The sequence below is a fragment of the Sus scrofa genome, chromosome 2 (assembly GCF_054392235.1).
Source record: "Sus scrofa isolate SSC_HxYL_T2T_F1_AM1 chromosome 2, Sscrofa_HxYL_maternal_Yorkshire_Landrace_v2.0, whole genome shotgun sequence".
Taxonomy (NCBI): domain Eukaryota; kingdom Metazoa; phylum Chordata; class Mammalia; order Artiodactyla; family Suidae; genus Sus; species Sus scrofa.
In genome coordinates, this window is record NC_139384.1 from 19590955 (window position 1) to 19616724 (window position 25770).

The 25770-nt window shown below is 39.8% G+C and overlaps 1 protein-coding gene and 1 long non-coding RNA gene across 51 annotated transcripts in view; one reads left to right on the plus strand and one right to left on the minus strand.

The window, feature by feature from the left end:
* PHF21A (PHD finger protein 21A) overlaps positions 1–25770 on the plus strand; it is a 200824-nt gene that overhangs the window by 113733 nt on the left and 61321 nt on the right. The gene's annotated exons all lie outside the window — the stretch shown is intronic.
* LOC146405271 (uncharacterized) lies at positions 1787–6320 on the minus strand. Its single transcript, XR_014837026.1, has 2 exons — positions 2892–6320; positions 1787–2806 (listed from the first exon to the last, which is right to left on the minus strand). It is a non-coding gene; the product is annotated as an uncharacterized LOC146405271 (long non-coding RNA).

Below are 25770 nucleotides of genomic sequence, written 5' to 3' on the forward strand. Positions count from 1 at the left end.
TTTAAGTTCACTGAGCAGGAAAGAGACCAGTCTTATCAAAGGATCTGATTAAGATGCAGGGTGAGTAGTTCCTATTTTGGCTCAGTGAATTAAGAACCTGACCTAGGGAGTTCCCGTTGTGGCGCAGTGGTTAACGAATCTGACTAGAAACCATGGGGTTGCGGGTTCGGTCCCTGCCCTTGCTCAGTGGGTTGACGATCCGGTGTTGCCATGAGCTGTGGTGTAGGTTGCAGACGCGGCTCGGATCCTGCATAGCTGTGGCTCTGGCGTAGGCTGGTGGCTACAGCTCCGATTAGACCCCTAGCCTGGGAACCTCCATATACCGCAGGGCAGCCCAAGAAATGGCAAAAAGACAAAAAAAAAAAAAAAAAAAAAAAAAAAAAAAAAAAAAAGAAGAAGAAGAAGAACCTGACCTAGTCTCTGTGAGCATGCGAGTTCAATCCCTGGCCTCATGCAGTTGGTTAAGGATCTGGTGTTGCCACAACTGTGGCATAAGTCACAAGCTGTAGTGTAGGTCACAGATGCAGCTCAGATCCGCTGTTGCCATGGCTGTGGTGTAGGCCCCAGCTGCAGCTCAGATTGAACCCCTACCCTGGGAACTTCTATATGCTGCAAGTCTGGTTAAAAAATAAAGGGGAGGTTGCAGGGTGAGTATTGCTCAGACCTGTGGTGGAATGATAGTGGATAGTGTAGACAAGATTATTAGGCTAAAAAGAGCATTTTGCAGTGCACATTCACATTTTTTCACTTAAATCTAACAAAACTTATTCAGATATATTTATATAAGATAAACATACATTTAATTATTGTGGTTGTTATTTGCATTTTCACTTTACAAATAAAGATACTGGAACTCAGAGAGGTGTTCCTTGTCCAGCAGTGTCAGGTTTTCATACTCCAGACTCAGCCCCCTTCCTCCATATCTTGCTGTTTCTCTTCCTTTGCTGAATGTACAGGTAGGTTTTGACAGTCAACTCAGCCTGTCAGGTAGGTGCTTTTCCCATCTTCTACCTTTGACCCGTGGAGTGGTTTTCAGGCCATTGGCACTTCTCTAGTGAAATAAATTAGGTCAAGATGAGATGTATGCCACCTGTTCCCTGGTGCCTTCAAGAAAAGAAGAGAGGAGTTTTGATTACATTTAGCTGTTCTTTTCAGAACTCAGGCCATGTAGGGTTCACAGTGCTCCAGATATGCTTATAGTATGAAACTCTGCTCTGTACTTTCTTTAATGAGGGGATGCACACGCACACATACCCACACCCACAAAGATCCTACAAAAGTTGCTAAATTTAATTATCATATAGACATTATTATATATTAGTCTAATATTTGACATGGTAGAGTAGTGGAGTGTGGGGTATGGGAGAAGATGCTGAAATATTAAAGTAGGCATTCCTACTTGGAAAATGGACTCCTTTGCAGGTTACTTTTCTGAGCTTCGCTCTGTTATTTCCCACCGACTGGTGAGTAGAAACACACTGAACACGTTTTCCTTGAAGTCCTTCCTGTTCGTACCTGGAGCATGGTAATTCCAAATGCAAAGAGAAGAGGCAGAAGCAGGAGTTCCCGTCGTGGCGCAGTGGTTAACGAATCCGACTAGGAACTATGAGGTTGCGGGTTCAGTCCCTGCCCTTGCTCAGTGGGTTAAGGATCCGGCGTTGCCGTGAGCTGTGGTGTAGGTTGCAGACGCGGCTCGGATCCAGCGTTGCTGTGGCTCTGGCGTAGGCCGGTGGCTACAGCTCCAATTTGACCCCTAGCCTGGGAACCTCCATATGCCGCAGGAGTGGCCCAAAGAAATAGCAAAAAGACCAAAAAAAAAAAAAAAAGCAGAAGCAGATATGCTGTTAGGGGTGTAAATAGCATAATGACACTGATTATTGTGATAGCTCTTGTGCCTTACAGGAGAGCTGACATTATCCTAAGACTTGCAGATGATAAAAATAAATCATTTGTGATGGATTAAAGAAAGAGTATTTTTATTGTTATGTGAAGGATGTGTATCTTTTTCTGTACAGTTTTTGGTTTAAGTTATGTAACTGAGTCAAAATCATGATGGATTTAATATTCATGCTAGTATTTTATTTTTAAATGTGGAGAAAATTAGCAGTAAAACTATGGTAGAAGGTAGTTGTAACTATCTTTTATAAAGTGCCACTGATCCTTGGGTTCAGAGCTGAGCCTGGGCTCCTTCAAAGGCCAGGACTCTTCGTCCTGTATTAGAACCTCATCATCATCGCTTGGCATGTTTCTGGGCATATAATAGGTATACAGTGAGCTGTTGTTGGTAGACGGGACATTCACATCATGGGTAGAGGGAAGAAAGAACATTTTGATTAGTCACCCTGTTTTTGTGAGAGAATTAATTGTAGAACTACATTTCAGGATAACTTTAAAAGTTTGTGAAGTGCCGGTATCTGCTAGGTATTTAATAAAGAAGTTGTTGTTTAAAATTTTTTATTGGTCAAATGTCATTTTGATTTTGACTGCTTTTTTCTGAGATCTTTGAAAATAACATATAGTTACTACGTGTTGATTTTGTACCTTTGAAGGAAAGAATAAAAATATTCCGTTCTAAGTGAGGGTTGCTGATCCTAAAATATTTTTATGCCTTTTACATTGTAGGCAACTTTACCACATTCTTATAATAGGCATTCAGGATAGTTTACTTATTAATACAAGAATATATTTTAAAACAATATATTGGACCAACTGAATAGATTGTGGTAACCTGGAGTAAGCCTGTTTCAGCTGAAATCTCACCGATCCCACTAGATGGCGTTCATTCATTAAGTGATAACTTCATCCTCTAACTTGGTAACTGACAGCCTCCTACGTAGTTGAGCTGATTTTGAGTATCTTTAGAGGGTAAGTGTAACAGTACACACTCAGACTCTAACTTGGTAACTGACAGCCTCCTACGTAGTTGAGCTGATTTTGAGTATCTTTAGAGGGTAAGTGTAACAGTACACACTCAGACTCCTTGCTATTTATATAAAATGATTTGTGGAGATTATTTGGAAATATGAGGAAGATCAGAAGGCTGAGGGTAGATTTATTCAAACTAAAAAACTGTGATAAATTATAATATTTTGCTGGGTGCTACTTAATTCTAGCTTTGACTTATTAGCCTTTGCCCTAATTATATATCCAGCTGAAAGATTGTGAGCTTACCATTTCCTCATAGTTTATTGCCGTATTGTCATAATTCTTGTTTGGGCGTCTGGAAACATTGGAAAACAATTGAAAATGGGAAGCAGATACTTCTGACAGTATATAGCTTATAACAGATTTAATTTTAAAATCTTTTGATTCTTATTTGTAAGGACTAGATCAACGATGATCCGTTTGTGGGCTTTTCTGGTTCTTTAGTCATATATGTAAGGTAAAACAAACATCCCAGTTCTTTCATTCTCTCATGTGAATTTGAATTCCTTATTATCTACAAAGACCATTTTATTAGTCCATTTCAAAGTTTAAAAATTGTGCTTTTCTACACTCATTTGTAGGCTGTCAATAATTCAGTAATTAAGCTATTCTCCATATATGTTTTGTTTTCTTCTGTTCTTAAGAGTTCTAATGTGAAATTATTTTAAAGAAGTGGTAATGAATACATTTCACACACAAAAGGAGTCGTTCCACATTTCATTAGAAGTGATTTTTTTTTTTTTTTTGTCTTTTGTCTTTTGTTGTTGTTGTTGTTGCTATTTCTTGGGCCGCTCCCTCGGCATATGGAGGTTCCCAGGCTAGGGGTTGAATCGGAGCTGTAGCCACCGGCCTACGCCAGAGCCACAGCAACGTGGGATCCGAGCTACATCTGCAACCTACACCACAGCTCACAGCAACGCCGGATCCTTAACCCACTGAGCAAGGGCAGGGACCGAACCCGCAACCTCATGGTTCCTAGTCGGATTCGTTAACCACTGCGCCACGACGGGAACTCCCAGAAGTGATTTTTTATGATCTTTATGATCGGATTCACACCGCTAGAATAAAATTATTTCAGAATTGGTGGGATGTTCTATATTGAGCCATAGAAGCTTAATTATGCTACACATACCATTCTTTATTCATGCTCTTGGGAGTAAGTGGTTGGTGCTGCTGGTTTCTCTAATGTTTATTTAACTATTCCAGTGGAAGCCAGTTCAAATTTCTTAGTAAAAAGATTGCCAATAGTTTTATTCACTGGTTATAGTAAAAAGTTGAGAATAATCAAGGGCTTTTGTCAAGAGTCAGAATAACATGTTTTATAAATCAGAACAGGCGGCCTGATTATGTAATGTCCATTAATCAAATTAGTGTCTCAAATGAGTGTTTTTACTTTCTCTTAGGATCTTAGGAAGCTTTAACCAAAAAATAGCAGCTGCCTAAGGTAATTCAGTTATATGCGAGGCATAACGATATTGTGACTGATTTTCTTTTAGTAACTTCTGAAAATTAGTTCATTTCTTTCTAATCATGCCTTATATTCGTGTTTGTACTTATGGCTGTCATAGAGGCACGTATTGAAATTTAACTGCATAATCTCATTTTCTCTATCTAGAGAAGTTTCTGGCAACAGAAATACTCTTGTAGAGGAGGGAGAATAAACAGTGTTGCATTGTACTTGAGTTTATCTACATGCTGTGTTTCTTCTTTGGCAGTAGACCTAAGAAAGAAGAGAAATAAAATTCAAGTGTATGAAGGTGTATGAGTATACTGAATGAAAGGGCAAGATCGTCTTTTCAGGAGGCACTAACTATATTTTACAGACAGATCTTTGGGTGATAAGTCCTTAGTCTTGAGGAGACAGTTTAATGGAATGCTATCCAGTCCTGGCAGGATATAGCACTCATCCACAGTAAGACTTAAGTACTGTAACAAAATAAATACTCCTACGCCGTGCAAACCAATATGAAGGAAAATGAGTTTCTGTTGGATAAGAGGTCAAATAAGCACAGTTCTTTAAAACTGTTATGTTGAAGAAAATAATATAAGATGTTCTACTAGCCGCTGATCAAATATCTTAGTCCATGAGATATCATCACATATCTTTTAAGTAGTATTTATTTATTTATTTACTGTCTTTTTAGGGCCACACCCGAGGCAAATGGGGATTCCCAGGCTAGGGGTAGAATTCAGAGCTGCAGCTGCCGGCCTATACCACAGCCACAGCAACTCAGGATCCGAGCCATGTCTGCCACCGACACCACAGATCACGCCAACTCCTGATCTTTACCCACTGAGAGAGGCCAGGGATTGATCCTGCCTCCTCATGGATACTAGTCAGATTCATTTCTGTTAAGCCACGATGGGAACTCCTTAAGTAGCTTTTAAAACAGTCTTAGAACAAGGACTTCCTTCTCTTCTCTGCCCCCAAATCCCAATGTCTCTTCTTTCTTTTTCTTTTTTTTTTTTTTTCATTGAGGGATATTTAACTTAAAAACATTATCTTAGGTGTCTGATATAATAATTTGATGTTTGTATAGTTTGTTTTGTTTTTCTTTTTTGGCTGCCTCTTGGCATATGGAATTCCTGAGCCAGGGATCAGATCCAAGGCACAGTTGTGACCTACCTTGAAGCTGTGGCAATGCTAGATCCTTAACCCACTATGCTGGGCCGGGGATCGAATTTGAGTCCCAGCACTCCAGAGACGCCACCTATCCCATTGCACCACAGTTTTTTATTGAAGTATAATTGGCATATAACATATTGGTTTCTCAATTTTTTTTTTTTCTTTTTAGGGCCGCACCCAAGGCACATGGAAGTTCCCAGGCTACGAGTCGAATTGGAGCTGTAGCTGCTAGCCACAGCCACAGCCACAGCAATGCCAGATCTGAGCCATGTCTGACCTACATCACAGCTCACAGCAATGACGACACATCCTTAACCCACTGAGTGAGGCCAGGGAGTAAGCCTGTGTCCTGATGGATACTAGTTGGGTTCATTACCGCTGAGCCACAACAGGAACCCTCGTTTCTTATTTCTTAGCTATTAAAAGTGAAATCCTTCTCCTTTAATCAAAAGTACAATTTTTTTTTGCTGTACACAAGGCATCTCAGATTGATTCATTTCATTGTACAGCAGGACCGTCTATGATGTTAGACTATTTCTGAGAACATCGACTTTTGTTAGGAGCTCTTTTTCATGGAATTATTTGGTTTTTATGAAGATGAATATCTGATTAAATTTCTTACTAGTACACATAACTTGGTAATTTTTAAAATGTAAGGAAAATTTTTTAAATTTTTAGGTAAAGTAGGAGTGGAAAAAGAGAGGAGAGGACTTTAATCACTGGTATGTCTTTATAATTTTCTACTTTGTGACTCCATTAAAAAAAAAAACCCAACTCTGTAATTTTGAAGTAGAGATTCTGAAATTACCACTTTTCTAAAAATATCGCTTACAGCTGAAACTTAATATATCTAAGCATTTTAGTTCTGGGGATGATACTTATTTTCATAAAGATATATTTTCAAATGGAAATAGCACTGAGGCTTCTGAAATAGGGAACCTTTCCAAAACAGGCTTGTGGTTGCCTGGGTGAAGAATTATTAGGTTGCAGCACTCAAAAAAAGGAAATCCTGGCATAGGAGGCAATTGATAAAGGGTAAATACCCACATAGTCTAATGAAGCTTTTAAAGGCACTTGTATGGGCCAGCAATGCAAGGCCTCACCATACCTTTCAAATGGTGTGCTGAGCCATGTTGCACTTCCGTCTTTGCTTCTCTTAGACATCATATATCATTCTTATTTTTACTCTTCTGTAAGTACAGTCATCATCCTAGTGAGAACTGCAGCCTCTTCTCACTACCCTTTGTGAAATTGTCCTCATAAGAATGGGTAACAGGAGTTCCCGTCGTGGCGCAGTGGTTAACGAATCCGACTAGGAACCATGAGGTTGCGGGTTTGGTCCCTGCCCTTGCTCAGTGGGTTAAGGATCCGGCGTTGCCGTGAACTGTGGTGTAGGTTGCAGACGCGGCTCGGATCCTGCATTGCTGTGGCTGTGGCGTAGGCCGGAGACTACAGCTCTGATTCGACCCCTAGCCTGGGAACCTCCATATGCCGAGGGAGCGGCCCAAAGAAATAGCAAAAAAGACAAAAAAAAAAAAAAAAAAGAATGGGCAACAGGGCAGCCTCATGATGTTTTAAAAATCAAGTTCATCAGCATTTTTAGACCATCGATTTATTATTTAGGGTCATTATTCTTACTAAGACTACTTAGAATTTTATAACTCTAATTTTATAAAAAGATTTTTTTTCTCTTTTTTCTTTGGTAGTAGGGATAGGTATTATTCTAATTTCAAATAGACAAAACTAATGTTAAAGAGAAGGTGAGCGATGACCAGAATTATATAGGAAAATGAACATCCTGGGGGTTTTTTTGCTGTTTTTTTTTTTTTTTTTTTTTTTTTTTGGTTTGTTTGTTTGTTTGTTTCTTGGCCATGCCCTTGGCTTGTGGAAGTCCTTGGGCCAGGGATCAAATTCATGCCACAGCTGTGACAATGCCATATCCTTAACTGCTAGGCCACCAGGGCACTCCCCCAACATCCTAGTTTGTAAAGTCTTTTAGCCTTGAACCCAAGCTCTTTCCTTGTAGTACAGTAGGTATACAGTGTTTTCAGGGCTATTTTTGTTTAAATGGGACTCTTCATATACAGATTTTCTTTTCCAAACAAGTAACATTTGAGTTTTTATTTTATTTATTTTATTTTGCAAAAGGGCCACACCCGCAGCATTATTGGTGTTCCCAGGCTAGGGGTCGAATCGGAGTCACATCTGCCAGCCTACTCCACAGCCATAGCAACACAGGTTCTGAGCCGTGTCTGCGACCTACACCACAGCTCATGGCCATGCTGGATCCTTAGCCGACTGAGCAAGGCCAGGGATCAAACCTATAACCTCAAGGTTACTAGTCAGAAACTCCACATTTGAGTTTTTAAAAAGTTCTACCAAGGAACTTGTTATAGTCCTGTTTTTACAACCTTCTCCTATCCCAGAATCTCTCAAAATAACTTTAAATGGGTTTATGCCATTTGAGTGAGAAGAAGAAGGCACAGAAACAAACTTACCTGATATTGCAAGTCCAAAGAAAGAGTTAGAACTCTGGTATTCAAGCTCTAGTAAATTTTCTGCAGTAGATACATATTGAACTAATGTATTTTATTTGAATTCACTTAATTTGAGCTATGTTTTAAGTAAAAATGTACCATCAGTCTACTTATTGTTAAAAATATTAAGGTTTTTTATTGTTGTTTCGTGGACTTCCATTATTACAAGTATGGGATTTTGGCTTTGGGGAAGACAGGACCTGAATAACAATTTGAACTTGTACTTGGAGAGTGAGGGTGGGGCTCTAAACTCCTTGAAATGTGCGCAAAATATGTGTGTATATATTCATACACAAGAGGCATTTTGGGGGGATGAGGTCCATAGTTCTTCATTATGATGTTGAATATTTTACCCCAGGAGTTTTCGTAGTGGCTCATCGGAAACGAATCCGACTAGTAACCGTAAGATTGTGGGTTTGATCCCTGGCCTCACTCAGTGGGTTAAGGATCTGGTGTTGCTTCAAGCTGTAGGTCGCAGACACAGCTTGGATCTGGTGTTGCTGTGGCTGTGGTGTTAGGCCAGCAGCTACAGCTCTGATTCGACCCATGGCCTAGGAACTTCCAAATGCCTCAGGTGCGGCCCTAAAAAGAAAAACAAAAAAGAAAGATTTTCCCCATTAGTAAGATCCATGATCTAAATCAGATTACTTACTAGGATTGAATATAAAGCATTTCATTTTTTCCCCTCAAATAAAGAGGGCCGCATGTGAATACCTTTTTTCAGAATAGTGTTAGAAGTGTTTGCTAGGGAATCAGAATTTATAAATTGAAAGAGATATGGTAAATTACTCTTGCGTTCTATTGGAAAGTTAATACATTTCACAAGTTATAGTAAGTACAAGTTACAAATTAGTTCCTTTTTGAAACATTAGCCATTCCACAATTATTTTGAGGACTAAGTACTGTAGTTACGGAAGCCAAATATAGAAACAAATCTTGAGGATGGAGCAGAGGAAAAAGTTGCTCAAAGGAGCTCAACTTACCATTAAAGCCCAGCTCGTGTGCCAGACTGTAATGATTTAAATCAGTAATGAAATTTTGAGAGGAATTTTTTTTTAAACATTAAGTGAGGTAGTAATTTTCCAGTAGTCAAATTTAATGAAAACATTAACTCATATAAATTGGAGCTTTATTTTTATATATTAGTTTTGCTGTTTAATTTGTTTTTACTAAAAATAGCCACTCTTTTTCTTTTATTTCCTCATGAAATCTTTCAGAACCACTTCTAGAAATGGCATCATTTTGCCATAAGTATTTTGTTTTCTCCCCCATCTAGTTTTTATGAAGTAGTGCTAACTCTGCCTTAATTTGATTTGGCATCCCTGCAATTGAACATTTGTAAGTATCTTGTATTATGGCCCATCTGGGTTGTCATAGAAACCGAAGACCTCCATCCCCTTCCCTCTAGTTAAAAATGGAATGCAAACAGGGCTTCAAAGTGACGTTTTTCTAGTACGAGTGACAGCCCTGTGAAGTGCAGAACAGAAAGGTTTCTTACTGGTTTTATTCTCCCATGGCCTGTCTTACCAGTTAACTCTGATGCATGCAGCTTTTCTCTGGAAAATCTGGCAAGATACTAGTGGAATTTTTTAAATGTAAGCATCAGAGGGGAAAAAAAGAATGCAGCTAATCCTCTTCCTGCTCTTTTCTTATCCAAAAATGCAGTGTTAGCTAGCAGTGTTTTTGTTTTCTTCCCTGTGTTATTTATTAGCTGTTCTGTTGAAGCTGTGGGACATGTGGCAGAAGCAATGATTAGTCACCACAACTGTGGCTTTCATTATTAGTCTAATTATTTACTTTTCAGGTCAGGTGAATGTGGCTTTATCTCATTAGAACCTATGGGCCCATTGGTTAAGGACATGGCAGGAATTCATTAGAATAGAAGCTCTAATAGAATAGCACTTCTAATAGCCATATCATTAGCCATTTAAAAACATTGTAGAGCCCTGATAAAACCTAATTCTGAAACACTGCCCCATTTCTACCACCGTGGTAGTCACAGAATCCTTGACTTTGCCGCAATGGTTTTTCAGCTTCCACGTTCCCAATACGTGACTTCTGTGATGTTCATGCTTTTAAAGCAGCTAAGTTAATAAGTGCCAGTGTCTTATTTCAGTTGTGTTAGCAAAATGTCTGGGTTTGATGGTTAAGATTTATTGAACTGTTAAAGTGGCATTACTCAAAGTTTAGAGTGTCAAATTCTTATTTTAACAAAGGCTTTGAATTTAGAAAAGGACTCAAATAATGAGCTCTGACTATGAAACAAATAATGAAAAACTGACCTGTAAGTTTATATCCTAGTAGAAATGCTCCAGAAGGGCTGGATTAAAATCATTTAACAGTTGGGGTTCCCGCCACAGTGCAGTGGGTTCGGATTCCAACTGCAGTGGCTTGGGTTCCATCCCCAACTTGGCACAGTAGGTTAAAAATCCTTCGTTGCCGCAGATGCTGCATAGGTCACAGCTGCTGCTTGGATTCAGTCCGTGGCCTTGGAACTTCTGTATGCCAAGGATTCGACCATTTAAAAAAAAATTAAAATGTATCATTAGACAGTTGTACTTAGTGAGTTTTGGGTCAGTTTAAATCTACAGTTTTTCAAAAGAAAAACATTAAAGTCTTGAACATCTATGATTTGACTGTTAACTATTCTGTCAATTATGTACGTTCTTTAGTCCCACATCTCAACTAATGTCAGTTTCAACAGAAATTGAATTCAGAAGTATTATGAGTACTTTCATATTTCAATTAAAGAGACCCTGCAACTCCCAGAAAGTATATTGACTGGGGGGGGGGGACACACACAACGTGAGAGTTGTGAGTTAAGTTTTATTTGGGACAAAATGAGGACTATCGCCTGGGGGACAGCATTTCAGACAGCTCTCCAAAGAGGGAGGGGGAAGGTCATTGTTCCATAAGATTTTAGTGAAGGGAGATAGATACAATCAGGCACACACTTTGACAGAAGGTTGCTGCTAGTCACAAGGAGCTGATGTCACCATTAATGATTTGAGTGCTTTTCTAGATACGAGGAGGTGCAAGAATTTGGGCTCGTAAAAATCTTTTCCTGAAAATATCTCTCTGAAGTCCTGTTCTGCTGGTTCTTCCTAGAGCACTGAGTCCTTCATTCCTGATCTCTGTCCTAAACTTCTTTTAGGGGGTGTTGAAGGTCAGTGGCTACAGTGGCTAGTGACTTAATCCTTGTAGATGTAGATGGCAGGTGTCAGTTTTTAGTTGGCAAGTACAAGTTAAGAGGTGGGGTTTATCTGCTGTTATATCTGAAGGTAAGAGAATATTGTTGCCAAAGAACGCTGTATTCCTTGGCATTTAGCATAGAAGTGAATAACTTGGGAGTTCCTGTCATGGCTCATCAGAAACGAATCTGACTAGTATCCATGTGGGTTTGATCCCTAGCCTCGCTCTGTGAGTTAAGGATCCGGGGTTGCCGTGAGCTGTGGTGTATGTTGCAGATGAGGCTCGGATCCTTTGTTGTTGTGGCTGTAGTGTGGCCGGCAGCCATAGCTCCAATTTGACCCCTAGCCTGGGAACCTCCATATGCTGCAGGTGCGGCCCTAAAAAGCCACAAAAAAAAAAAGTGAATAACTTGTTTTCATAGCCTTACCTGGGAAATGATGTAGCAGTTTCTTCGTGTTAAATGTATTGCTTTCTTCTTTAAATTGTGCTGTCTTCGCTTATAATTTGATTGGTACTGTTTGTTTTTTGTTTTTGTTTTGCAAGTATTAAGCAGTTGAGAGAGTTAGCATACTAGCCTCAACTCTCTAGTCAATTTAAAATTTAGAATCTTCCCTAGATCATTATATCTCGTTATCTGTGCCTGTTTAAAAAAAAAATGACTACGGATGTTGGTAGTTGTTTAGGAAAAGTCACATTGCTGCCAGCCTTACAGAAGATTGTGACTTTGCCTCAGTGCAGAGGAATAGGACAAGCATTTCTATTCACCACGGCTATGACTCATCCTCAGGAGAAAAGTTAAGATGTTTGTGTATACTGGAGACAGTAGGGCCTTGAACAAAATGAAACATGATGAATTTCTCACCCACCATGATACAGAAATTCTCATGAAGGTGTCAGTCCCTTTCATCTCTGTGCTTTGTCATCCCCGGTTATTTGTTACTAATAAGCAACACAATATTTGGTTCTTTCAAATATGTGTTTTTAGGTATATTTCTATACATTATCAACATAGTTCTGTGTCTTCTAACCACCAATTTGGCAACTATTCAGCTCCTTCTAAATTATGGTGGGTTTTTTTTTTTTTTGGTTATCAATAATGCTTTTTTTTTTTTTTTGAGACACACAGATGATATTTGGAACTTCCTGGACCAGGGATTGAACCCTTGCCACAGCAGCGACCCAGGCTGCTTCAGTGACAACACCAGGTCCTTAACCCATTGCCATAAGAGAACTGTTAAAGTATATCTTATTTTATTTTATTTTTGTCATTTTGTTTTTTTCTAGGGCTGCACCCACAGCATATGGAGGTTCCCAGGCTAGGGGTCTAATTGGAGCTGTTAGCTGCTGGCCTGTGCCAGAGCCACATCAATGCCAGATCCAAGCTGAGTCTTCGACCTACACCACAGCTCAGGGCAACACCGGATCCTTAACCTACTGATCATGGCCATGGATCGAACCCGCAACTTCATGGTTCCTAGTCAGATTCGTTTCCACTGCACCATGATGGGAACTCCCAAAAAATTTTTTTAATTTAAATAAAAATACACTTGCATTTTCAAGTGTATTTATTGGAAACAATATGAATTAATTCTAGGAGTTTCATTGTGCAGCAGAAATGACTCTGACTAGTATCCATAAGGATGAGGGTTCTTCTATCCCTGGCCTCTCTCAGTGGGTTGGGGATCCAGCATTGGCGTGAGCTGCCATGTAGGTCGCAGATGCAGCTTGGATTCCACATTTCTGTGGCTGTGGTGTAGGCTGGCAGCTACAGCTCTGATTCGACCCCTAGCCTGGGAACTTCCATATGTCATGGGTGCGGCCCTAAAACGCAAAAGAAAAGAAACAATATAGATTAATTCTACATTCTATTCTCAGCAGTATTTTCAAGTTCTTTACATTTGAGAATGGAAGTATATGCATGCCTTTTCATTGAATACATATTTGTTTATCTACTAAGCACTTCTAATCAGTCACTAGCAACTAAACTTGCCTTCCTCCATTTCTCCAAATTAAAAAAAAAATTTATTGATGACCCATATTTGTTTTTGTCTCAAAAAAGTTCACTTGGCTTTATCATTGCTCAAAATGTACCCTCTCAGATTTGACCTTGTCTTCTGTTTGTTAGCTCCACTTTCTCTCTGCTCTGTTTACATATTTTTTAAAATCTTCCGATAATTTTCCTTGTTAATCTATAAGAAATGTTATAGTTCTTTTGTATGTATATCTTCTATTTCCTGAAATATTTATATAAACTTCTTAAAGAATTTATCTTTTTTTTCCTTTTCAGGGTTGCACCCACACAGCACATGGAGGTTCAAAGGCTAGGGGTCGAATCGGAGCGACAGCTGCCGGCCTACACCACAGACACAGCAACGGAAACACCAGATCCAAGCCGTGTCCCCAACCTCTACCACAGCCCACGGCAATGCCGGATCCCTAACCCACTGAGCGAGACCATGTATTGAACCCGAAACCTCATGGTTCCTAGTTGGATTTGTTCTGCTGTGCTATGATGGGAACTCCAATAATTAACTTTTTATTTATTTATTTTAATTTTTTAAAATTTTTATTTATTTTTTTTAATTGTTGTTTCCCCAATACAATTTTTTTTCTACTGTACAGCATGGTGACCCCGTCACACATACATGTGCACATTCTATTTTCGCACATTATCATGCTCCATCATAAGTGACTAGACATAGTTCCCAGTGCTACACAGCAGGATCTCATTGCTAATCCACTCCAAAGGCAATAGCTTGCATCTATTAACCCCAAGCTCCACATCCACCGCACTCCCTCCCCCTCCCCCTTGGCAACCACAAGTCTGTTCTCCAAGTCCATGATTTTCTTTTCTGTGGAAAGGTTCATTTGTGCCATATATTAGATTCCAGATATAAGTGATATCAAATGGTATTTGTCTTTCTCTTTCTGACTTACTTCACTCAGTATGAGAGTCTCTAGTTCCATCCATGTTGCTGCAAATGGTACGATTTTGTTGTTTTTTATGGCTGAGTAGTATTCCATTGTGTATATATATCACATCTTCCTAATTCAATCATCTGTCTCAATGGACATTTAAATTGTTTCCATGTCTTGGCTATTGTGAATAGTACTGTAGTGAACATGCAGGTGCATATGTTTTTTTTAAGGAAAGTTTTGTCCTGATATATGCCCAAGAGTGGGATTGCTGAGTCATATGGTAGTTCTATGTATAGATTTCTAGGTACCTCTATACTGTTCTCCATAGTGGTTGTACCAGCTTATATTCCCACCAACAGTGCAGGAGTGTTCCCTTTTCTCCACACCCCCTCCAGCATTTGTTACTTGTGTACTTATTAATGATGGCCACTCTGCCTGGTGTGAGGTGGTATCTCATGGTAGTTTTGATTTGCATTTCTCTAATAATCAGTAATGTTGAGCATTTTTTTCATGTGCTTGTTGGCCATCTGTACGTCTTCCTTGGAGAAATGTTTATTCAAGTATTTTGCCCATTTTTCAATTGGGTTGTTGGCTGTTTTGCTGTTGAGTTGTATAAGTTGCTTGTATATTCTAATCTGCTGTATGCAGGAAGCTCACCTTAGAGCAAAGGACACATATGGATTGAAAGTGAGGGGATGGGAAAAGATATTTCATCCCAGTGGACAAGACAGGAAAGCAGGAGTTGCAATACTCATATCAGACAGAATAATCTTTAAAACAAAGGCCATAAAGAAAGACAAAGAAGGACACTAATGGTTAAAGGATCCGTTCAAGAAGAGGATATTACAATCGTCAGTATATATGCCCCTAATATAGGAGCACCCGGATACCTACAACAAATACTAACAGACATAAACGTTTTAATATTATACCACAGACTCTACTACCACACTACATACTCTATAGGTACATTCAATAAATATTATTTTCAAACCTTATTCTGCCCACCACCCTCTTGATGGCCCTAACATCCTTTTAAATCTAAGATGAAAGAGTAGTTAGCAAAGTGCATGCAAAACAGCAAGCAAATTAATAGTTACAGATGATTCAGGAGATGTTCTGAGAACCTTTTCTAATGCTGTTGTAAATTTGTGTGCTAATCACACAGATAGAAACCCATCTCTGAGTAAGTTACCAATTTTTAAAACAAAAAAGAACAGAGTGGTTTGTATTTGTAGTTCATGCTCTTGTCCTCTGGCATTCAGTAATCTTTTTAGCCTCTCTCCGCAGTAGTACATGTATATTTCTAGGTAGCAGACTGATTGCTGCTGATGGTACTAAAATGTTTTGATAGGAGCAGAACTGTGCTGCCACCTTCCTCACGAGCCCAGTGTTCAGAGATGACCTGTTTGCATGTGGGCCTGTGGTGTATCATTTTTTTGTACAAGAGCAGTAGAATAAGGTTTGACTTGAGTTGATTGAAGTGGTAGTTTTAGATTCCGATAAGAGGACCTATTGCTGGTGAGGGAGGTGGAAACTGCAGAATGAATTTGCAGCATGAAGTAGGTCTAGTCAGCAGCAGGTTGATTTGCACCGTGAGACAAGCAGCACACATAAACAGATGGCCAAACAATGCGTCAGAGCGACAGTTCTTGAGCAGGTAGATTGGCTTTTGCCTGACTTTTAACATGATTATAGGGAGTGGAATTTTGTCTGCCACTCTTAAAACTGAAAAATAAGTACTCAGTGAAAGAAATTCTACTCATTAGAAAATGAAAAATATGCATCATTAGGCAAAAGACAAATCTGACTGTCATTGGATCTGGACATTGAAAACCCAGCATTTAGGCATGGGCTGGCTTTATTCTTAGGCATGTGGTCATTCAATATTGTTGTGCTGAATGCTTTAGTATGTAACATGTAGCAAGAAAATCTTAAAATTATGATTTTGATACTGGGTTTTAAAGAATTATGAACTGGTTATAGCCCAGTGGGTTAAGACCCAAACATGGTGACCATGAGGATTCAGGTTCGATCCCCAGCCTCACTCACTGGGTTAAAGATCTGGTGTTCCCGCAAGCTGTGGCATACATAGGTCACACATGCAGCTCGAAGCCATGTTGCTATGGCTGTGGCATAGGCTGGCAGCTGCAGCTCCAGTTCGACCCCTAGCCTGGGAACTTCCATATGCCCTAAACAGGGAGGAAAAAAAAAAGAATCATGAAGTATTTAGTTACAGGCACATATCTGATATTCGGGTTAAGAAAAGCATTTTTTCAAACAGACACCATGGCGGCAAGTATACAGATATACAGGAAGGTTGTAATGGTATTAAGCACAAGAAAAATCTTAATGGAAAAAATCCTTCAGTTTCATGTGTAAAGCATAGAAAAGAAGAGTGGGAGTTCCATCGTGGCGCAGTGGAAACGGATCCTACTAGGAACCATGAGGTTGCGGGTTCTATCCCTGGCCTCTCTCAGTGGGTTAAGGATCTGGTGTTGCTGTGAGCTGTGGTGTAGGTCGCAGACGCAGCATGGCTGTGGCTGTGGCTGGCAGCTTCAGTTACATGTGCCGTGGTGCGGCCCCTAAAAAAGAAAAAAAGGGGGGGTGTAGTGGAATTCCCACATCTAATCATCTGTCTTCAAAATGTAAATGCAAACAATCATTTCTCTGCCATCATTTCAGAAGTACTAGGTATCTCACTAATTTTCAAAAACAGGGTTTTGCTGTAGTTTATATCTCTAGGAAAATTGTGAGTTTTGGGGGCAGTTTTTTGTTTGTTTTTTTGTTTTGTTTTGTTTTGTTTTTGCTTTTTAGGGCCGAACCTGTGGCATATGGAAGTTCACAGGCTAAGGGCTATGGGAACTCCTGGGGTGAAATCTTCAACATCACGCACCACAGCTCATGGCAATGCCAGATTCTTAACCCACTTGAGTGAGGCCAGGGGCCGAACCCACATCCTCATGGATACTAGTCGGGTTTGTTACCACTGAGCCATGACAGGAACTCCAAGGAAAGTATTTTAAATATAACATTTGATGAAGAAAATACTGTACCTTTGAGTTCCTGTGGCTTAATTTTCTGATCATCAGATTGCACTTATGAAGGCTAACATCCTCAGTGCATACGTTTGCCGAAGAAATCTAGTTAGTACTGAGTAGCGTTGTCAGGGCACCTGTTGACCTTCTTGGGTCACTGTAGTTAGGGATGTATCCAGAAACACAAGCTACCATGGTGGAAACCTTATTCTGAGATGTTGTAAGGGCTGCGATGCTATTGGTGAGGGCAGAGGTATAAATTTGGCTACCTTTTATTTCCTCAGTAATTGGGAACTTACTCAAGATTAATTGTGCCAGCACCTACTTAAACTGGTTTTCATTTTATCTGCTCAAGCATGTAACACCTGGTCTTTGCTGAGGGTTGGAAAAGTACTAATCTACCTTTTTACATATGGAAATTAGTGTTCCAGGCACTGCATTAAAAACCGGGGGAGAATGTATTATTAATGGGATAGGTCTCTCTGTGTCTCAAACAAGGGAAAAGGGAAGTCACTTATATGGCCACTGTCAGGAAGGATAGAGATAGACTCTTAGGGCTAGTTCTTAACCAATTTTTTATTATTATTATTATTACTGAGAGATACGTAAGGAGAAACACTTGAGTAAATTACTTTCACAGTGTGCAGCTTGTAGACACCAATGTGTAATTGTGTCATCCCGTAAGCTTCAGTATATTGAGTACATTTTTTATAGGATGCCACATTATCAAAGGTTAGAAAAATAGTTATAAATTTGGGTGTTTTGTATTGTAAAAATTATCTGAAGACTTTGAATCACTTTTGGTTTGAATAAGCTCCCATCATCTGTTTGCTGGCTTCCAAGCTTTACGTTTTAGGTTTGTTTTTGTCTACACATGTATAATTGAGCTGAAAATGTGTGCCAATAAGTAGAGGGGCTGCAGAACTGCATTCAGCTTCCGCTTAAGTCTGCAGTATTAAAGTCTTCCTTTTGTTGCATGTGCTGGTCTTGCAGACTCTGTAGAGCCTTATCAAATGCAGCCAGTTGGTGCTGCTGGTATGAAAGCACAGGGGAGCTCTCATGTGGAAGGTTAATGGAGTGTAATTATAAAGAAAAATGAACTGCTCAGCCACTCTATCTCACTCTACCTGCACCAAGAGTGACAAGTGCTCTGATCTTTTATAAACCCTGGAGCAGAGGTTTAACCATCTAAAATTATGACAGTATAACTGTCACACAAACAAACATCCTGTGAAGCATAGGTATGCACCCCTGTGTAGGAATGATTCCTTCCTGTTATAAGGAGTCTCAGGTAGGAAAGGAGTACCTTCAACCGCCAAGAAAAGCTGCTTGTTAAACATTGTACTTTTGTGTCACTTCTTCTTTTCCACTCAATTTGTCCCATTTTCTTTTCCTATAGATGCTTTCTCCCCTCTGATTAGTGGCAAGGCTGACAGCCTGCACACAAGCAGGTCCATTTCACTGTATCCATCAGACGACACATATCCTTGCTTTCTCCAAGCAGGTCTATCACACTTGCCCTCCCAGCCATCCTTAAATCAGCTGGGTTCTTTTAAAAGGAATGGAAACAACTTTCTCTTCTCATTCTCAGCATCTAAGCAGAGTAGGTTGTAAGCAGGAAGCCCTATGTCGGGATGTCTGTAGAGCAGAGAGATTATGACACACATCTGAGGGCTCAAGATGGAGTTAGATCCTAAGGTACCACAGGAAATATTTAGTAAGGAAAATTGCAACTGAGAGGTGCAAGGACGGAGAAGGACCAAGGAGGCATTCACAGGGCGTGATGACTAGACAAATCTCTATTACTACTGTGTCACGTTGCCTGTAAATGTTGCAAATTCGTCCTGCTATGGGAACATCTGAAGGATAAGTGGAGCTGGATCATGGCACCGGGTTGATTGAGTACTTTTGCCAGCTCAGCTCAGAGTTGAAATAAGGTGTTGCAGAATGATGCAGCAATAACAAACCCCCTGACATCTTGTTCTTACCAAGTCTGAAACATCACCACGTCTGGTGAGGCTGTGCTGCCTACTGAGATGAGTAAATTCAGCATCACGTACATTAGGCCTGTGGAGACTAAGCAGAAGTGATGGCTCTGTCGCTTGCACAGCAGTCTTATTGACTGAGCCTTGGTCTTGTGTGGCAGGTGGGGGAGGGTCGGCAGGATTCCTAGTATTGGCTCTGAAAGCAGGGAAGCTGATTTTAAAACCTCTCTGTGTGCTTTATAATGTCACTTCCCCAGCCCTTTTGCCTATGGGTTGGATCATTTGTGCTCTATTTAAAAAGCAAAATAGCTGTATAGTTTTTACGACAGTAGAATAAATCTGTTAGTGAATAAAAATTTTAAATCCAACTTCATATTGGTGGCTAGTATATAAAGTTTGCTGTGATTTACTCCCTTAAATAGCCAGTAGAACCCAACATTTTTGCCAGTCTAAATGTTGCCAGCATCCATTACATTTGTTAAATTGAAGTCATTGTTCCAGAATTGAAGTTTTTGGCTTGAAGTGGAGGGTTAGCAACAGAATCTTAGAATTGTCCGTCATACTCTGTCGATGAGGAAGCATATCATTCTTGTTGGGTTGGCTCCAGCATGTAGCCCTACTCTGCTACCAGAGAAAATACCGTTGATGACAGAAGTGCTGTCTCTCTGGCATTTTGGAGCAAGTTATCCAGCACTGCACAGTCTCTTTAAGAACATTCCCAGCCCTTGGAGTGCTCAGAGCTTATACGGAGTTTGCCTTACGATGGTCACTATCAGTGGCATTTGCTCAAGACCCATCACTTGAGCCATCCACACCTCACCCCTGGCTGTCCCATTTCCCACCTTGACCGCACCCTCCAGCTCCTCTCCTGCTTGGCCCCTGCCGCTGGTGCAGGTTATTCCTCCTCGGCTTCCCACAGCCTGTCTGTTTCCTGGCGGTTACTCTATCTAGAGACTGATGTCCAGCAAAAGACCTCGCGCTCCCTGGCCCAGCTCCCCACGCCAGAACACTCCACATTTAGTCAGTCCACTTGGACGCCACCCAAGCTCCTGTCAGCCCCAGAAGTACTGCCTCAGACAAATGAGTTCCAGCTCTTTATTCGGTGAACAGAGTTTCATTCAGACCAGTTTTCCAGAGGAGAGGAGTCCATACTCTAGCGCCCTTTTTACTGTGAAGTAACTGTGTACCTTTTGGTGGGTCATCAGTCACCTCAGTTTCCCTGTCTGAATCAAAGACAATTACCTAATTCACCCCCGCACAGTTGTGACAATCTTATTTGATGAGAGGGTGTGAAAAGTTACAAGTATAAAATGCTGTAAATGATGATTGTGGTACACCTATAAATGTAATAAGCTGCATTAAGTATTAAAAATAAATAAATAAATAATAAATAAATAAAATTCGGTATAAACACATGATTATGTAAGCATAAAAAAATACACCATTAAGGATATATTTGTGGGAAATGATTGTTCATTTTTTCATTTAGAGTTCACTCAGAAAGTAGGATGCTTGAAAATTATTAACCCAAATGTTTATAGCATAAATTCCTTTTTTCTTTTTTTTTTTTTTTGTCTTTTTGCTATTTCTTGGGCCGCTCCCACGGCATATGGAGGTTCCCAGGCTAGGGGTCCAATCGGAGCCGTAGCCACCAGCCTATGCCAGAGCCACAGCAACGCAGGATCCGAGCCGCGTCTGTGACCTACACCTCAGCTTACGGCAACGCTGGATCGTTAACCCACTGAGCAAGGGCAGGGATCGAACCCGCAACCTCATGGTTCCTAGTCGGATTCGTTAACCACTGCGCCACGACGGGAACTCCAATTCCTTTTTTCTTAATCGTATAAATTAAATAATTTTTAAGATTGCAGTACTTGGAATCAAGAACCAGTTAAGAGTAGAAGATATTCCTAGTGTTCTGCTTGTGTTCCCAATCTGATGATTATCCTTTGCTTATTACATTAGTTCCCTGAACAGCTTCAACAAGGTGGTTTTCATTTTTCTGACCTTTACAATGTGACTATTATTATTATTTTTTTGTCTTTTTAGGGCCATACCCACAGCATATGGAGGTTCCCAGGCTAGGGGTTGAATCAGAGCTACAGCTGCAGGCCTACACCACAGCCACAGCAATGCCAGATCTGAGCCGCATCTGCCACCTGCACCACAGCTCATGGCAACGCCGGATCCTTAACCCACTGAGTGAGGCCAGGGATCAAACCTGTGTCCTCATGGATGCTAGTCAGATTCATTAACCGCTAAGCCACAACGGGAACTCCCAACATGGCTATTTAAACAGCTACTCGATCCAGCCCTAGAGATAGCTATGGTTCAGTGGTAGAAAAACTGATTTCACTTCATTCTTAAGGCGGTGTTACATGATGGGGAGAAGATTAAATTGTCCATAAGGTACTTTAAACTATTTGGATAAAATTGGAACAACTGCAGAACGTATTGTTACTGAAGTTTTTGCTCTTTCATATTTTGTGTATTGTTGACTGTCTCTGTTACATTTTCTCTTACCATACTCTCAGTACCCACTGATCACTCAGCACTTTCACGTCTGTGCTGCCTCCCACTAAAGTCACACTCCAGCCATTTGGATTTTCTGGTTATCTGAAATTCTTTTGAATCACCTTTTATTATTGAAAATGTCCTAAATAATGACTAACTCCTCTCCTGGTTAACTATAGTTTCATGAAGGTTAAGTACTGTCTGGAGGTTGAACACTGGTGTCCCATGGATTTAATCTAAGTAACAAAGATATTTCAATAACGTTAAAAGTGAATCTTAACGTTAGTGCCTTTAGACAAGGCATTCCCTCTCCAGTTGACTTCCGTCTGCATTGCCCCCTGTTATCTCATAACTGGCCTGCTTCATTCATGTGTGTTACCTGCCTGACCCCGTTCTTGTGAATTTTTAATCTCTGAATGAAACTCTTCTTTAATGATTTAGCGTCTTTGTAGTGTGTGAAGATCGTCACTGTGAGTGTTATTAGTTTTCTGTGAACCACACTGATAGAGATGGAAAGTGAAGATCAAGAGATTGTAGTCTTGCCGTTTAGACATTCACAGAATTTTAAACAAGAAAATGTTGAAGACCGAGTCAAGAAGCTGAGACCAGAATCAGGTAGATTACTTACCCAAAGTGACAAACCTAGCTTAGTGACAGATGTGGGATAAGAACCCCAATTTCTTGACCTTTTTTGTTATTTCTGCTGCATTGTACTGCCTCTTTACGTATTTTTCCTAAAAGCAGAATGGGATGGAGGATATAGATGTTTTCAAAGGTTTTTTTTGGCTAGGTGCTTTTGTGACTTGCTATATTAAATAGTACATAGATGTGAGGGCTTCAAGTCCTTACCAAGCAAAATAAGGAGGGGAGGGGAAAGGTAAGAAATTCGACATCAGGAACTAGAACTGTTGAGTCTGACTCTGCCCCTAACTTGAGACCTGGGTCAAATCACTTAGATGCTCAGAGCTTTAGTGTTTTACCTGGCAGGTATTACCTATTTGGTATTATTGCTGTTTTACTGTAATCGCTGTAGAACTCACCAGCTGCCACATTGGACTGTATCTAAAAATCAGTATCACTGTATCTGCTGTGATATATTCAAGGATAAAAAGAATGAGCTATCAAGCCATGAAAGACATGAAAGAACTAATGTGTATTACTAAGTGAAAGAAGCCAATTTGAAAAGCCCACCTACTGTATGATTCCAACATATGACATTCTGGAAAAGGCAAAAGAAATTTTTTTTAACTTTATTGAAGTATAGTTGATTTACAATGTTGTGTTAATTGCTATACAGCAAAGCGATTCAGTTACATACGCACACACACACACTCACACTCCTTTTTTTTCTTTTTATGGCCACACTTTGGGGCATATGAAAGTTCCCAGTCTAGGGGTCGAATAGGAGCTGCAGCTGCATCTGCAACCTACTCCACAGCTTGCAGCAGTGCTGAGTCTTTAACCTACTGCGTGAGGCCAAGGATCGAATCCGCATCCTCACAAATGCTATGTCAGGTTCTTAACCCACTGATCCACAATGGGAACTCCCTATTTTTTTCATATCCTTTTCTATTATGGTTTATCGTAGGTTATGGAATATAGTTCCCTGTGCTGTACAGTAGGCCTTGTTGTTTCTCCATCCTGTATATAGTAGTTTGCCTCTGCTAGTCTCAAATTCCCAATCCTTCCCTTCCCCACCCTCCTCCCTCTTGGCAACCACAAGTCTGTTCTCTATATCTGTGAGTCTATTTTTGTTTCATAAATATGTTGATTTCTGTCATATTTTAGATTCCACATATAAGTGATATCATATGGTATTTGTCTTTGTCTTTCTGACTTCATCTCATTGATAATCTCTGGGTCCATCCATGTTGCTGCAAATAGCATTATTTCATTTTTTTAATAGCTGAGAGTAATATTCCATTGTGTGTGTGTGTGTGTGTTTATGCATATATTCCACATTTTCTCTATCCATTCATCTGTCAGTGGACACTGTTTCCAGTGGGGAGAGGGGAGGAGTAATATAGGGGTGGGAATTAAGAGGTACGAACTATTAGGTATAAAATAAGCTATAATGGTATATTGTACAACATGAGGAATATAGCAAATATTTTATAAAATTAAAAATGGAGTATAGCCTTTAAAAATTGTACGCTTGTAACATATAATATTGTATATAACTGCACTTTAATAACATTTTTTAAAAATAAAAAGCAGACTACAGTTTTTAAAAATCAAGTCTTTTTTAAAAAACAAAACCAAGAGACCTATCTTGTATTCTGCACAGTGTCCTCTTCTCTTTGCGCCCTGCACCTTAGTAATTTTATCGGGTGTGGAAACTGGAGAACAGTAGAGTGAGTGCACCTTTACTGCTAGAAAATGCATTAAATGTAGGGAGTTCCTATTGTGGCTCTGCAGGTTATGAATCCGACTAGTATCCATGAGGATATGGGTTTGATCCCTGGTGTTGCTCAGTGAGTTAAGGATCCGGTGTTGTCATGAGATTGCAGACATGGGTTGGATCCTGCGTTGCAATGGCTGTGGTATAGGCCAGCAGCTACAGCTCTTATTTGACCCCTAGCCTGGGAACTTCTACATGCTGCAGGTGTGGCCTTAAAAAGCTTAAAAAAAAAAAAAAAAAAAAGTACATTAAAGGGAGATAAAAATAGCAAATAGTTTTTTGACTGTGGCCGTTGCATCTTCTCTAAAAGAGTATGTGCATGCAGTGTGTGTGTGTGTGTGTGTGTGTGTGTGTGTGTGTGTGTGAAGACAAATGTTTAGAGATTTTGTAGATCGCTTTTAATAATTTTCCTAGCCCATGAAAAATATTTTTCTTCACACTTAAGATTTAATAAAAATTAAGTACTTTAGCCAAATACTTTGTTCATGTTTTTTCCTGAATTATTGTATCCCCCTCCCCCAAGGATTTAAAAGGGTTAAATCTTTACTTGAAGGAGTTAAGTCTCCCCCAAGTTTGAGGCATTCCTATTTGTTTTCATTTTATTTTATTTTTTGGCTGAAGCCACAGCATGTGAAAATGCCTGGGCCAGAAATCAAATCCACGCCACAGCAGTGACTGAAGCCACTGCAGTGACAAGGCTGGATCCTTAACCCACTGTGCCACAAGAGAACTCTTCTCTTTCTCTTTTTTAGCAGGTAAAATCAAACCTGCTCTGAAATTCTGAGAGATGAGTTTGGGTTTCTTCTATTTTGGGTGTAGAAAACTCAGACTAAATTCGAAGTTGTACAAATCATCTTTTGTCACGTGTCTTGGAAGATCCAGTCCGTTGAAGTTAACTGTCCCTCATCTTGGCAGCCTTCGTAGGTGATGGAATTGCTTAGTTCTTCTTTGTTGTTTTATGTGGGATCTTGTCAGAAAGCAAAGTTATAACACTGTTCATTTTTTTCTTTAAGTGATTGTAGCAAATACTTGGTATTAAACAACTGAAATAGTGAACACTGTGTTAAATCAAGAGATACTCATTCAGGGAGTTCCTGCTGTGGCGCAGTAGATTAATGATCCGGCTTGTCTCTGTGGAGGCATGAGTTCAATCCCCAGCTGAGTGCAGTGAGTCAAGGATCTGGCGTTGCTGCAGCTGTGGCGTAGGTCCCAGCTCTGGCTCGGATTCAATCCCTGGTCCAGGAACTTCCATATGCTGCAGGTACAGCGAAAAAAAGAAAAAAAAAAAAAAAAAAGATTCAGTGGCTTTGGAATCTTTTAATCTATGTGTTTATGCTAGTACAATAGATGATAAAAATTGTTTTCAAGAAAGCATCAAGAGTGTTGTTCAGGTTGTAATTTTGTTAAAATGCTTCATTCAGAATATCAGTGTTTTATGATGTGTAAGACTTTTTTTTTAATGTAAGGAAAACATTACATCACATCAAAAATATTTTCTACCTGATATATCCTACCTGACACAGTATATTGTTCTAATACTGTTGTCTGTTTCTTTCTCTTAAGAAAAAACCACGGAGTCAAGGATTGTTAAAAGATATCCTTGCCTTTGGAAGTGATTGATCCATGATTTAGT